The 15,273-nt window shown below is 41.3% G+C and overlaps 5 non-coding genes across 5 annotated transcripts; all 5 read right to left on the bottom strand.

Annotated features, from left to right (window-relative positions):
- Window positions 1-926: 926 nt before the first annotated feature.
- Window positions 927-991, bottom strand: LOC132647678 (small nucleolar RNA SNORD109A). Its single transcript, XR_009586024.1, has one exon. It is a non-coding gene; the product is annotated as a small nucleolar RNA SNORD109A (small nucleolar RNA).
- Window positions 992-4,496: 3,505 nt separating this feature from the next.
- On the bottom strand, window positions 4,497-4,561 carry LOC132647679 (small nucleolar RNA SNORD109A). Its single transcript, XR_009586025.1, has one exon. It is a non-coding gene; the product is annotated as a small nucleolar RNA SNORD109A (small nucleolar RNA).
- Window positions 4,562-8,067: 3,506 nt separating this feature from the next.
- Window positions 8,068-8,132, bottom strand: LOC132647607 (small nucleolar RNA SNORD109A). Its single transcript, XR_009585954.1, has one exon. It is a non-coding gene; the product is annotated as a small nucleolar RNA SNORD109A (small nucleolar RNA).
- Window positions 8,133-11,638: 3,506 nt separating this feature from the next.
- Window positions 11,639-11,703, bottom strand: LOC132647680 (small nucleolar RNA SNORD109A). Its single transcript, XR_009586026.1, has one exon. It is a non-coding gene; the product is annotated as a small nucleolar RNA SNORD109A (small nucleolar RNA).
- Window positions 11,704-15,208: 3,505 nt separating this feature from the next.
- On the bottom strand, window positions 15,209-15,273 carry LOC132647681 (small nucleolar RNA SNORD109A). Its single transcript, XR_009586027.1, has one exon. It is a non-coding gene; the product is annotated as a small nucleolar RNA SNORD109A (small nucleolar RNA).

Genomic DNA, 15,273 nt, shown 5'->3' on the forward strand with positions numbered 1-15,273 from the left:
ATCAGGACTGTGGGTCTACCAGCTAGCAACATGTTCTTTAGAAATATCTTTCCTTGTTTTTTAAAGGAATAGTTGTTTTCATAGATCTTGGGTAACACGCAAATTTTGTTAGAAGAGATGATGTGCATCTGTGTGAGAGCTGCACTAAGAGGAAGAATGTACGCAGGTGGAAAACAGAAACAACAACAAGAAATAACAGAAAGCAAAGCCCAATTGTCATTTCCATGATGGATCAACTGAGATGGTTTCCATGCGAGAGAGAGAGATAGGTAAACACAACATGCTCTGGAAGATTTTGGCAGCTAAGACATAATTGAAGAACACCAATAAAACTAGGGAATGTCTCAAACAGGTGCCCTGGCTTATCACCTAGCCATTATTATCTAGAATTTACCCAGCCTCCAACAGGAAAGACCATTTCAATTTTCCCTCTATATAAATTGAATGATCCTGGAATTATTTGTTATACGTCAGCCTTTACACAACTTTGGGTAAAGGGCGAGGGCAGTCATTGTCCTCCAATATTCTTGGGACTACTGGCATGAGCCATAAAATCCGCTCCTGACACTTTACCACATATGTGCAAGGGTACATCGACCGACACTAGGAATGAGCACCACGTTCGAATTCATCAGTTCTTAGATATTTTTTGAGTATATCATTTGCACCTACAGTCATCTCTACCTGATATATGTGCCTACTCCTATATTAAAGGCTGTCTCCCTATCACTTGGAATCATTTCAATCTCTTTGAAAACAGAAAGCAATGAAGAATGCATCAAACCAAGTATGGGTACTGTTATGAGGCCTTTTTCGAAAAATCTCAGAATCTTTTGCCAAACTGCACAGTTCTCATCCTCTCTGAAGAGGGAAGAGTGCCAGGCAGGCTCTGAAATCCTCATGGGTCTCACAAGGTCCTCATATCTGGATCTCAGATTACATCTGCTCAAGTCAGTCAACGTCCTCAGATACCTGTTGTCATCATAGATCCAGAAAGGCCTTCGCTCAACACATGAGTTTTCACCTACCAAGTGAAACCCCAGAGAGCTAGACTCCTGGGCCTTGACACGGAAGTTCAAAACTGTGCAGGAGGCATGTAGCTCATTCTGTCAAAGGTGGTGGGGATAGACAGTGACAGGATTGAAGAGCCTTTCCCTCTGACACCATATGAGAAAAATAGAGGTCAAAACATTGCATTTGGTGGGTGTCACTGGCCCCAAATCGGGTTGCTGTGAATGTTCCCTGAAATTATGTACTTAATCTTTACAACAGAGATTTTGGTAGGAATAGAGAAAACATTCAAGTAAGCAAAATGACTTTGTTCCTATCTAGATAATATTTTTTCAACATCCTAATTTGCGGTTTTGATTCTATGCTCTTCCTCTTAACCCTACTTTAAGATTCCTCCTCCTGTTCCTTTCTTCCATGTATGTTCCTCTCCATCTTACAGTGCCCAGTATTGAGCCTTCCAGTTGTCCTGCAATTGTCAATGCTCTGGAGGATTTTGTGATGTATGTCACATGACCACCAGCTCGTTCCATATTTCCTTGGACAACAAATTGGAACCCACAAGCCAAGCTACATTTTGGTCCATATACATTTCCAGGTATCCCACAGGACATTGACAGGAACAGGAGTTGGGTTCTGTGTTCCTGATTCCTGAACCTTCTCTTCTTATCACCTCTCATGTCATGTTTCTTCAAATGAACTCAAATCCACCCAGTTTCCAAGATGAAGGAAGGCATTGCATTTAATACCAAAAATATTCTTCGTTTTGTTTTGTTTTGTTTTGATTTTTCCGACAATGGACAACTAGATTTCTGGCTCAACATAATCCATAATCATTTATAAAACGAATAATTATGGTTCACTGTCAGCTCTGTTGGGGCTGCGAAAACTTTATGGCAATTCACCTGAATTTTAGAGGGCAAGATTGCAAGTTTCCATGCTACTTACAAGGACCTGAAAACGCATGGGTTGCTCTCTTAGTATCCACGCCAGAGGATCAAGGATAGATGAAATTTGTGAGGGTTATTGTTCTGTGCTCTAGGGGTCTAGACTCCTAACACCCTATCATCTTACTTTGGGTTCCACACCTGTCAGGGAAGAAAGAAGTGTTTAATTCTTTGAGCTTGAATGTCCATAAGGGAAGGAGCTGGGAGAAGGCTTTTCTTAGTACTTCTGGATATATTATTTAGAATTGGAAGCTTCAAGGGTAGCTACAAAAGAAAGTCACATAGACCAATAACTTCACCAAACTAATGGTTTTCCAAATGCACATCAACATACTAATGGTATTAGGTAGTATCCTTGTCACTTGCTTGGGTTGGGACTACCTAGCTAAGTCCCCTACAATGCCAGGGCCATAACAAGTGTTCCACCAGCAAGAGGCAAGATGAAGCCTAGGTTGTTTAGCCATAAGAGGGACGTCAAATGATTCTCATCTCTAGAGGTACACAGTAAGTAAATATTTAGTCAGCCGAGACTGCAGCCTGCCTACAAACAAAAGACACCATGGGAAGCAGCGTCACTGCTTACCTGTCCTGCCAGAAGGGAAGCACCTCTCCAAGTTTTAGCCTGCAACATAATAAGTATGAAGGTTATCAGAAAAGGAAATGCGTCTAGGCAACCTTGACTTTCTAAAGTGTCCCGATCTTCAAGTCTGCCAGCCGTTCAGTATTTCCCAGAACCAACTATTGAATTCATTTCCTCCCTTCCAATCCCCTCAGATTTTAGCCACTGGGGCAAAAATTTCTCTTCTTCTGATGGCTTCCTCAAAAGCTGTCTGTGAGAGCATCTTTGCCAGTGCCAGCAGACACAGTGTGGACGCCTCTCAGTGGGCAGCAAGGAAGTTCAACAAAGCAAAGAAGAGGCACTGCCTATAGCATTGCAGTATGGTCATTCTTAACTCCTCCTCGTTTCTCAAAGTCAAAACGAACAAGTAGCACAGAGGTGAAAGTCAGTAAGCCCTATGGTATCTTTGAGATTTCAGGGTGTCATTGAAATTTATCCTCTGTGCATGGAATTCTTTCCTTGTTTATCCAACAGAGTATTCCATAATTGACTTTAGATTTCTTCCATGCCATGCAACCTCATCTTGGAAGAGAGGGGAATCCAAAGGTGCCTTTTTGTCTACATGTATGTTACCATGTCTCGATTCATGGAACTCAAGTCTTCCACTTGGAAGAGCGTTGGAATCATCTACCATGCTTCAGGTTAAATCTGATGAAAAGAAGATGTTTTGTACGCACTAACTGACTAGCCTGTGGGCAAATACTCATGGGTTTCTTTTTAATAGAGTATGTTGTACTACACATCTGAGATTACATGATGTCCTTGATTGGATATTCAAGTTTCAACCATGGTTGTAGAAATTGTGTATCCAGCAAGAGTTACCAAGAGTCCTATCCTCCTGCTTCCAAAAAGTCTGTTAGTCGTAAGATATATATATATCTGTGTGTGTGTGTGTGTGTCAGTTCTGAATTAATTATGTTCATCATGAGGATATTAAGAAGATTCAGTGTGTGGTTCGTTCTTGTTTCATTGGAGAGTTAGCGTGTCTGCTCCATTATCAGGACTGTGGGTCTACCAGCTAGCAACATGTTCTTTAGAAATATCTTTCCTTGTTTTTTAAAGGAATAGTTGTTTTCATAGATCTTGGGTAACACGCAAATTTTGTTAGAAGAGATGATGTGCATCTGTGTGAGAGCTGCAATAAGAGGAAGAATGTACGCAGGTGGAAAACAGAAACAACAACAAGAAATAACAGAAAGCAAAGCCCAATTGTCATTTCCATGATGGATCAACTGAGATGGTTTCCATGCGAGAGAGAGAGATAGGTAAACACAACATGCTCTGGAAGATTTTGGCAGCTAAGACATAATTGAAGAACACCAATAAAACTAGGGAATGTCTCAAACAGGTGCCCTGGCTTATCACCTAGCCATTATTATCTAGAATTTACCCAGCCTCCAACAGGAAAGACCATTTCAATTTTCCCTCTATATAAATTGAATGATCCTGGAATTATTTGTTATACGTCAGCCTTTACACAACTTTGGGTAAAGGGCGAGGGCAGTCATTGTCCTCCAATATTCTTGGGACTACTGGCATGAGCCATAAAATCCGCTCCTGACACTTTACCACATATGTGCAAGGGTACATCGACCGAGACTAGGAATGAGCACCACGTTCGAATTCATCAGTTCTTAGATATTTTTTGAGTATATCATTTGCACCTACAGTCATCTCTACCTGATATATGTGCCTACTCCTATAGTAAAGGCTGTCTCCCTATCACTTGGAATCATTTCAATCTCTTTGAAAACAGAAAGCAATGAAGAATGCATCAAACCAAGTATGGGTACTGTTATGAGGCCTTTTTCGAAAAATCTCAGAATCTTTTGCCAAACTGCACAGTTCTCATCCTCTCTGAAGAGGGAAGAGTGCCAGGCAGGCTCTGAAATCCTCATGGGTCTCACAAGGTCCTCATATCTGGATCTCAGATTACATCTGCTCAAGTCAGTCAACGTCCTCAGATACCTGTTGTCATCATAGATCCAGAAAGGCCTTCGCTCAACACATGAGTTTTCACCTACCAAGTGAAACCCCAGAGAGCTAGAATCCTGGGCCTTGACACGGAAGTTCAAAAATGTGCAGGAGGCATGTAGCTCATTCTGTCAAAGGTGGTGGGGATAGACAGTGACAGGATTGAAGAGCCTTTCCCTCTGACACCATATGAGAAAAATAGAGGTCAAAACATTGCATTTGGTGGGTGTCACTGGCCCCAAATCGGGTAGCTGTGAATGTTCCCTGAACTTATGTACTCAATCTTTACAACAGAGATTTTGGTAAGAATAGAGAAAACATTCAAGTAAGCAAAATGACTTTGTTCCTATCTAGATAAGATTTTTTCAACATCCTAATTTGCGGTTTTGATTCTATGCTCTTCTTCTTAACCCTACTTTAAGATTCCTCCTCCTGTTCCTTTCTTCCATGTATGTTCCTCTCCATCTTACAGTGCCCAGTATTGAGCCTTCCAGTTGTCCTGCAATTGTCAATGCTCTGGAGGATTTTGTGATGTATGTCACATGACCACCAGCTCGTTCCATATTTCCTTGGACAACAAATTGGAACACACAAGCCAAGCTACATTTTGGTCCATATACATTTCCAGGTATCCCACAGGACATTGACAGGGACAGGAGTTGGGTTCTGTGTTCCTGATTCCTGAACCTTCTCTTCTTATCACCTCTCATGTCATGTTTCTTCAAATGAACTCAAATCCGCCCAGTTTCAAAGATGAAGGAAGGCATTGCATTTAATACCAAAAATATTCTTCGTTTTGTTTTGTTTTGTTTTGATTTTTCCGACAATGGACAACTAGATTTCTGGCTCAACATAATCCATAATCATTTATAAAAAGGATAATTATGGTTCATTGTCAGCTCTGTTTGGGGCTGCGAAAACTTTATGGCAATTCACCTGAATTTTAGTGGGCAAGATTGCAAGTTTCCATGCTACTTACAAGGACGTGAAAACGCATGGGTTGCTCTCTTAGTATCCACGCCAGAGGATCAAGGATAGATGAAATTTGTGAGGGTTATTGTTCTGTGCTCTAGGGGTCTAGACTCCTAACACCCTATCATCTTCCTTTGGGTTCCACACCTGTCAGGGCAGAAAGAAGAGTTTAATTCTTTGAGCTTGAATGTCCATAAGGGAAGGAGCTGGGAGAAGGCTTTTCTTAGTACTTCTGGCTATATTATTTAGAATTGGAAGCTTCAAGGGTAGCTACAAAAGAAAGTCACATAGACCAATAACTTCACCAAACTAATGGTTTTCCAAATGCACATCAACATACTAATGGTATTAGGTAGTATCCTTGTCACTTGCTTGGGTTGGGACTACCTAGCTAAGTCCCCTACAATGCCAGGGCCATAACAAGTGTTCCACCAGCAAGAGGCAAGATGAAGCCTAGGTTGTTTAGCCAAAAGAGGGATGTCAAATGATTCTCATCTCTAGAGGTACACAGTAAGTAAATATTTAGTCAGCCGAGACTGCAGCCTGCCTACAAACAAAAGACACCATGGGAAGCAGCGTCACTGCTTACCTGTCCTGCCAGAAGGGAAGCACCTCTCCAAGTTTTAGCCTGCAACATAATAAGTATGAAGGTTATCAGAAAAGGAAATGCGTCTAGGCAACCTTGACTTTCTAAAGTGTCCCGACCTTCAAGTCTGCCAGCCGTTCAGTATTTCCCAGAACCAACTATTGAATTCATTTCCTCCCTTCCAATCCCCTCAGATTTTAGCCACTGGGGCAAAAATTTCTCTTCTTCTGATGGCTTCCTCAAAAGCTGTCTGTGAGAGCATCTTTGCCAGTGCCAGCAGACACAGTGTGGACGCCTCTCAGTGGGCAGCAAGGAAGTTCAACAAAGCAAAGAAGAGGCACTGCCTATAGCATTGCAGTATGGTCATTCTTAACTCCTCCTCGTTTCTCAAAGTCAAAACGAACAAGTAGCACAGAGGTGAAAGTCAGTAAGCCCTATGGTATCTTTGAGATTTCAGGGTGTCATTGAAATTTATCCTCTGTGCATGGAATTCTTTCCTTGTTTATCCAACAGAGTATTCCATAATTGACTTTAGATTTCTTCCATGCCATGCAACCTCATCTTGGAAGAGAGGGGAATCCAAAGGTGCCTTTTTGTCTACATGTATGTTACCATGTCTCGATTCATGGAACTCAAGTCTTCCACTTGGAAGAGCGTTGGAATCATCTACCATGCTTCAGGTTAAATCTGATGAAAAGAAGATGTTTTGTACGCACTAACTGACTAGCCTGTGGGCAAATACTCATGGGTTTCTTTTTAATAGAGTATGTTGTACTACACATCTGAGATTACATGATGTCCTTGATTGGATATTCAAGTTTCAACCATGGTTGTAGAAATTGTGTATCCAGCAAGAGTTACCAAGAGTCCTATCCTCCTGCTTCCAAAAAGTCTGTTAGTCGTAAGATATATATATATCTGTGTGTGTGTGTGTGTGTCAGTTCTGAATTAATTATGTTCATCATGAGGATATTAAGAAGATTCAGTGTGTGGTTCGTTCTTGTTTCATTGGAGAGTTAGCGTGTCTGCTCCATTATCAGGACTGTGGGTCTACCAGCTAGCAACATGTTCTTTAGAAATATCTTTCCTTGTTTTTTAAAGGAATAGTTGTTTTCATAGATCTTGGGTAACACGCAAATTTTGTTAGAAGAGATGATGTGCATCTGTGTGAGAGCTGCAATAAGAGGAAGAATGTACGCAGGTGGAAAACAGAAACAACAACAAGAAATAACAGAAAGCAAAGCCCAATTGTCATTTCCATGATGGATCAACTGAGATGGTTTCCATGCGAGAGAGAGAGATAGGTAAACACAACATGCTCTGGAAGATTTTGGCAGCTAAGACATAATTGAAGAACACCAATAAAACTAGGGAATGTCTCAAACAGGTGCCCTGGCTTATCACCTAGCCATTATTATCTAGAATTTACCCAGCCTCCAACAGGAAAGACCATTTCAATTTTCCCTCTATCTAAATTGAATGATCCTGGAATTATTTGTTATACGTCAGCCTTTACACAACTTTGGGTAAAGGGCGAGGGCAGTCATTGTCCTCCAATATTCTTGGGACTACTGGCATGAGCCATAAAATCCGCTCCTGACACTTTACCACATATGTGCAAGGGTACATCGACCGACACTAGGAATGAGCACCACGTTCGAATTCATCAGTTCTTAGATATTTTTTGAGTATATCATTTGCACCTACAGTCATCTCTACCTGATATATGTGCCTACTCCTATAGTAAAGGCTGTCTCCCTATCACTTGGAATCATTTCAATCTCTTTGAAAATAGAAAGCAATGAAGAATGCATCAAACCAAGTATGGGTACTGTTATGAGGCCTTTTTCGAAAAATCTCAGAATCTGATGCCAAACTGCCCAGTTCTCATCCTCTCTGAAGAGGGAAGAGTGCCAGGCAGGCTCTGAAATCCTCATGGGTCTCACAAGGACCTCATATCTGGACCTCAGATTACATCTGCTCAAGTCAGTCAACGTCCTCAGATACCTGTTGTCATCATAGATCCAGAAAGGCCTTCGCTCAACACATGAGTTTTCACCTACCAAGTGAAACCCCAGAGAGCTAGACTCCTGGGCCTTGACAAGGAAGTTCAAAACTGTGCAGGAGGCATGTAGCTCATTCTGTCAAAGGTGGTGGGGAAACACAGTGACAGGCTTGAAGAGCCTTTCCCCTCTGACACCATATGAGAAAAATAGAGGTGAAAACATTGCATTTGGTGGGTGTCACTGGCCCCAAATCGGGTAGCTGTGAATGTTCCCTGAAATTATGTACTTAATCTTTACAACAGAGATTTTGGTAGGAATAGAGAAAACATTCAAGTAAGCAAAATGACTTTGTTCCTATCTAGATAATATTTTTTCAACATCCTAATTTGCGGTTTTGATTCTATGCTCTTCCTCTTAACCCTACTTTAAGATTCCTCCTCCTGTTCCTTTCTTCCATGTATGTTCCTCTCCATCTTACAGTGCCCAGTACTGAGCCTTCCAATTGTCCTGCAATTGTCAATGCTCTGGAGGATTTTGTGATGTATGTCACATGACCACCAGCTCGTTCCATATTTCCTTGGACAACAAATTGGAACACACAAGCCAAGCTACATTTTGGTCCATATACATTTCCAGGTATCCCACAGGACATTGACAGGGACAGGATTTGGGTTCTGTGTTCCTGATTCCTGAACCTTCTCTTCTTATCACCTCTCATGTCATGTTTCTTCAAATGAACTCAAATCCACCCAGTTTCCAAGATGAAGGAAGGCATTGCATTTAATACCAAAAATATTCTTCGTTTTGTTTTGTTTTGTTTTGATTTTTCCGACAATGGACAACTAGATTTCTGGCTCAACATAATCCATAATCATTTATAAAACGAATAATTATGGTTCACTGTCAGCTCTGTTGGGGCTGCGAAAACTTTATGGCAATTCACCTGAATTTTAGAGGGCAAGATTGCAAGTTTCCATGCTACTTACAAGGACGTGAAAACGCATGGGTTGCTCTCTTAGTATCCACGCCAGAGGATCAAGGATAGATGAAATTTGTGAGGGTTATTGTTCTGTGCTCTAGGGGTCTAGACTCCTAACACCCTATCATCTTCCTTTGGGTTCCACACCTGTCAGGGAAGAAAGAAGTGTTTAATTCTTTGAGATTGAATGTCCATAAGGGAAGGAGCTGGGAGAAGGCTTTTCTTAGTACTTCTGGATATATTATTTAGAATTGGAAGCTTCAAGGGTAGCTACAAAAGAAAGTCACATAGACCAATAACTTCACCAAACTAATGGTTTTCCAAATGCACATCAACATACTAATGGTATTAGGTAGTATCCTTGTCACTTGCTTGGGTTGGGACTACCTAGTCAAGTCCCCTACAATGCCAGGGCAATAACAAGTGTTCCACCAGCAAGAGGCAAGATGAAGCCTAGGTTGTTTAGCCATAAGAGGGACGTCAAATGATTCTCATCTCTAGAGGTACACAGTAAGTAAATATTTAGTCAGCCGAGACTGCAGCCTGCCTACAAACAAAAGACACCATGGGAAGCAGCGTCACTGCTTACCTGTCCTGCCAGAAGGGAAGCACCTCTCCAAGTTTTAGCCTGCAACATAATAAGTATGAAGGTTATCAGAAAAGGAAATGCGTCTAGGCAACCTTGACTTTCTAAAGTGTCCCGACCTTCAAGTCTGCCAGCCGTTCAGTATTTCCCAGAACCAACTATTGAATTCATTTCCTCCCTTCCAATCCCCTCAGATTTTAGCCACTGGGGCAAAAATTTCTCTTCTTCTGATGGCTTCCTCAAAAGCTGTCTGTGAGAGCATCTTTGCCAGTGCCAGCAGACACAGTGTGGACGCCTCTCAGTGGGCAGCAAGGAAGTTCAACAAAGCAAAGAAGAGGCACTGCCTATAGCATTGCAGTATGGTCATTCTTAACTCCTCCTCGTTTCTCAATGTCAAAACGAACAAGTAGCACAGAGGTGAAAGTCAGTAAGCCCTATGGTATCTTTGAGATTTCAGGGTGTCATTGAAATTTATCCTCTGTGCATGGAATTCTTTCCTTGTTTATCCAACAGAGTATTCCATAATTGACTTTAGATTTCTTCCATGCCATGCAACCTCATCTTGGAAGAGAGGGGAATCCAAAGGTGCCTTTTTGTCTACATGTATGTTACCATGTCTCGATTCATGGAACTCAAGTCTTCCACTTGGAAGAGCGTTGGAATCATCTACCATGCTTCAGGTTAAATCTGATGAAAAGAAGATGTTTTGTACGCACTAACTGACTAGCCTGTGGGCAAATACTCATGGGTTTCTTTTTAATAGAGTATGTTGTACTACACATCTGAGATTACATGATGTCCTTGATTGGATATTCAAGTTTCAACCATGGTTGTAGAAATTGAGTATCCAGCAAGAGTTACCAAGAGTCCTATCCTCCTGCTTCCAAAAAGTCTGTTAGTCGTAAGATATATATATATATCTGTGTGTGTGTGTGTGTCAGTTCTGAATTAATTATGTTCATCATGAGGATATTAAGAAGATTCAGTGTGTGGTTCGTTCTTGTTTCATTGGAGAGTTAGCGTGTCTGCTCCATTATCAGGACTGTGGGTCTACCAGCTAGCAACATGTTCTTTAGAAATATCTTTCCTTGTTTTTTAAAGGAATAGTTGTTTTCATAGATCTTGGGTAACACGCAAATTTTGTTAGAAGAGATGATGTGCATCTGTGTGAGAGCTGCAATAAGAGGAAGAATGTACGCAGGTGGAAAACAGAAACAACAACAAGAAATAACAGAAAGCAAAGCCCAATTGTCATTTCCATGATGGATCAACTGAGATGGTTTCCATGCGAGAGAGAGAGATAGGTAAACACAACATGCTCTGGAAGATTTTGGCAGCTAAGACATAATTGAAGAACACCAATAAAACTAGGGAATGTCTCAAACAGGTGCCCTGGCTTATCACCTAGCCATTATTATCTAGAATTTACCCAGCCTCCAACAGGAAAGACCATTTCAATTTTCCCTCTATATAAATTGAATGATCCTGGAATTATTTGTTATACGTCAGCCTTTACACAACTTTGGGTAAAGGGCGAGGGCAGTCATTGTCCTCCAATATTCTTGGGACTACTGGCATGAGCCATAAAATCCGCTCCTGACACTTTACCACATATGTGCAAGGGTACATCGACCGACACTAGGAATGAGCACCACGTTCGAATTCATCAGTTCTTAGATATTTTTTGAGTATATCATTTGCACCTACAGTCATCTCTACCTGATATATGTGCCTACTCCTATAGTAAAGGCTGTCTCCCTATCACTTGGAATCATTTCAATCTCTTTGAAAACAGAAAGCAATGAAGAATGCATCAAACCAAGTATGGGTACTGTTATGAGGCCTTTTTCGAAAAATCTCAGAATCTTTTGCCAAACTGCACAGTTCTCATCCTCTCTGAAGAGGGAAGAGTGCCAGGCAGGCTCTGAAATCCTCATGGGTCTCACAAGGTCCTCATATCTGGATCTCAGATTACATCTGCTCAAGTCAGTCAACGTCCTCAGATACCTGTTGTCATCATAGATCCAGAAAGGCCTTCGCTCAACACATGAGTTTTCACCTACCAAGTGAAACCCCAGAGAGCTAGACTCCTGGGCCTTGACACGGAAGTTCAAAACTGTGCAGGAGGCATGTAGCTCATTCTGTCAAAGGTGGTGGGGATAGACAGTGACAGGATTGAAGAGCCTTTCCCTCTGACACCATATGAGAAAAATAGAGGTCAAAACATTGCATTTGGTGGGTGTCACTGGCCCCAAATCGGGTAGCTGTGAATGTTCCCTGAAATTATGTACTTAATCTTTACAACAGAGATTTTGGTAGGAATAGAGAAAACATTCAAGTAAGCAAAATGACTTTGTTCCTATCTAGATAATATTTTTTCAACATCCTAATTTGCGGTTTTGATTCTATGCTCTTCCTCTTAACCCTACTTTAAGATTCCTCCTCCTGTTCCTTTCTTCCATGTATGTTCCTCTCCATCTTACAGTGCCCAGTATTGAGCCTTCCAGTTGTCCTGCAATTGTCAATGCTCTGGAGGATTTTGTGATGTATGTCACATGACCACCAGCTCGTTCCATATTTCCTTGGACAACAAATTGGAACACACAAGCCAAGCTACATTTTGGTCCATATACATTTCCAGGTATCCCACAGGACATTGACAGGGACAGGAGTTGGGTTCTGTGTTCCTGATTCCTGAACCTTCTCTTCTTATCACCTCTCATGTCATGTTTCTTCAAATGAACTCAAATCCACCCAGTTTCCAAGATGAAGGAAGGCATTGCATTTAATACCAAAAATATTCTTCGTTTTGTTTTGTTTTGTTTTGATTTTTCCGACAATGGACAACTAGATTTCTGGCTCAACATAATCCATAATCATTTATAAAACGAATAATTATGGTTCACTGTCAGCTCTGTTGGGGCTGCGAAAACTTTATGGCAATTCACCTGAATTTTAGAGGGCAAGATTGCAAGTTTCCATGCTACTTACAAGGACGTGAAAACGCATGGGTTGCTCTCTTAGTATCCACGCCAGAGGATCAAGGATAGATGAAATTTGTGAGGGTTATTGTTCTCTGCTCTAGGGGTCTAGACTCCTAACACCCTATCATCTTACTTTGGGTTCCACACCTGTCAGGGAAGAAAGAAGTGTTTAATTCTTTGAGATTGAATGTCCATAAGGGAAGGAGCTGGGAGAAGGCTTTTCTTAGTACTTCTGGATATATTATTTAGAATTGGAAGCTTCAAGGGTAGCTACAAAAGAAAGTCACATAGACCAATAACTTCACCAAACTAATGGTTTTCCAAATGCACATCAACATACTAATGGTATTAGGTAGTAGCCTTGTCACTTGCTTGGGTTGGGACTACCTAGCTAAGTCCCCTACAATGCCAGGGCCATAACAAGTGTTCCACCAGCAAGAGGCAAGATGAAGCCTAGGTTGTTTAGCCATAAGAGGGACGTCAAATGATTCTCATCTCTAGAGGTACACAGTAAGTAAATATTTAGTCAGCCGAGACTGCAGCCTGCCTACAAACAAAAGACACCATGGGAAGCAGCGTCACTGCTTACCTGTCCTGCCAGAAGGGAAGCACCTCTCCAAGTTTTAGCCTGCAACATAATAAGTATGAAGGTTATCAGAAAAGGAAATGCGTCTAGGCAACCTTGACTTTCTAAAGTGTCCCGACCTTCAAGTCTGCCAGCCGTTCAGTATTTCCCAGAACCAACTATTGAATTCATTTCCTCCCTTCCAATCCCCTCAGATTTTAGCCACTGGGGCAAAAATTTCTCTTCTTCTGATGGCTTCCTCAAAAGCTGTCTGTGAGAGCATCTTTGCCAGTGCCAGCAGACACAGTGTGGACGCCTCTCAGTGGGCAGCAAGGAAGTTCAACAAAGCAAAGAAGAGGCACTGCCTATAGCATTGCAGTATGGTCATTCTTAACTCCTCCTCGTTTCTCAATGTCAAAACGAACAAGTAGCACAGAGGTGAAAGTCAGTAAGCCCTATGGTATCTTTGAGATTTCAGGGTGTCATTGAAATTTATCCTCTGTGCATGGAATTCTTTCCTTGTTTATCCAACAGAGTATTCCATAATTGACTTTAGATTTCTTCCATGCCATGCAACCTCATCTTGGAAGAGAGGGGAATCCAAAGGTGCCTTTTTGTCTACATGTATGTTACCATGTTTCGATTCATGGAACTCAAGTCTTCCACTTGGAAGAGCGTTGGAATCATCTACCATGCTTCAGGTTAAATCTGATGAAAAGAAGATGTTTTGTACGCACTAACTGACTAGCCTGTGGGCAAATACTCATGGGTTTCTTTTTAATAGAGTATGTTGTACTACACATCTGAGATTACATGATGTCCTTGATTGGATATTCAAGTTTCAACCATGGTTGTAGAAATTGTGTATCCAGCAAGAGTTACCAAGAGTCCTATCCTCCTGCTTCCAAAAAGTCTGTTAGTCGTAAGATATATATATATCTGTGTGTGTGTGTGTGTGTCAGTTCTGAATTAATTATGTTCATCATGAGGATATTAAGAAGATTCAGTGTGTGGTTCGTTCTTGTTTCATTGGAGAGTTAGCGTGTCTGCTCCATTATCAGGACTGTGGGTCTACCAGCTAGCAACATGTTCTTTAGAAATATCTTTCCTTGTTTTTTAAAGGAATAGTTGTTTTCATAGATCTTGGGTAACACGCAAATTTTGTTAGAAGAGATGATGTGCATCTGTGTGAGAGCTGCAATAAGAGGAAGAATGTACGCAGGTGGAAAACAGAAACAACAACAAGAAATAACAGAAAGCAAAGCCCAATTGTCATTTCCATGATGGATCAACTGAGATGGTTTCCATGCGAGAGAGAGAGATAGGTAAACACAACATGCTCTGGAAGATTTTGGCAGCTAAGACATAATTGAAGAACACCAATAAAACTAGGGAATGTCTCAAACAGGTGCCCTGGCTTATCACCTAGCCATTATTATCTAGAATTTACCCAGCCTCCAACAGGAAAGACCATTTCAATTTTCCCTCTATATAAATTGAATGATCCTGGAATTATTTGTTATACGTCAGCCTTTACACAACTTTGGGTAAAGGGCGAGGGCAGTCATTGTCCTCCAATATTCTTGGGACTACTGGCATGAGCCATAAAATCCGCTCCTGACACTTTACCACATATGTGCAAGGGTACATCGACCGAGACTAGGAATGAGCACCACGTTCGAATTCATCAGTTCTTAGATATTTTTTGAGTATATCATTTGCACCTACAGTCATCTCTACCTGATATATGTGCCTACTCCTATAGTAAAGGCTGTCTCCCTATCACTTGGAATCATTTCAATCTCTTTGAAAACAGAAAGCAATGAAGAATGCATCAAACCAAGTATGGGTACTGTTATGAGGCCTTTATCGAAAAATCTCAGAATCTTTTGCCAAACTGCACAGTTCTCATCCTCTCTGAAGAGGGAAGAGTGCCAGGCAGGCTCTGAAATCCTCATGGGTCTCACAAGGTCCTCATATCTGGATCTCAGATTACATCTGCTCAAGTCAGTCAACGTCCTCAGATACCTGTTGTCATCATAGATCC

Source organism: Meriones unguiculatus, chromosome 14, assembly GCF_030254825.1.
Source record: "Meriones unguiculatus strain TT.TT164.6M chromosome 14, Bangor_MerUng_6.1, whole genome shotgun sequence".
NCBI lineage: Eukaryota > Metazoa > Chordata > Mammalia > Rodentia > Muridae > Meriones > Meriones unguiculatus.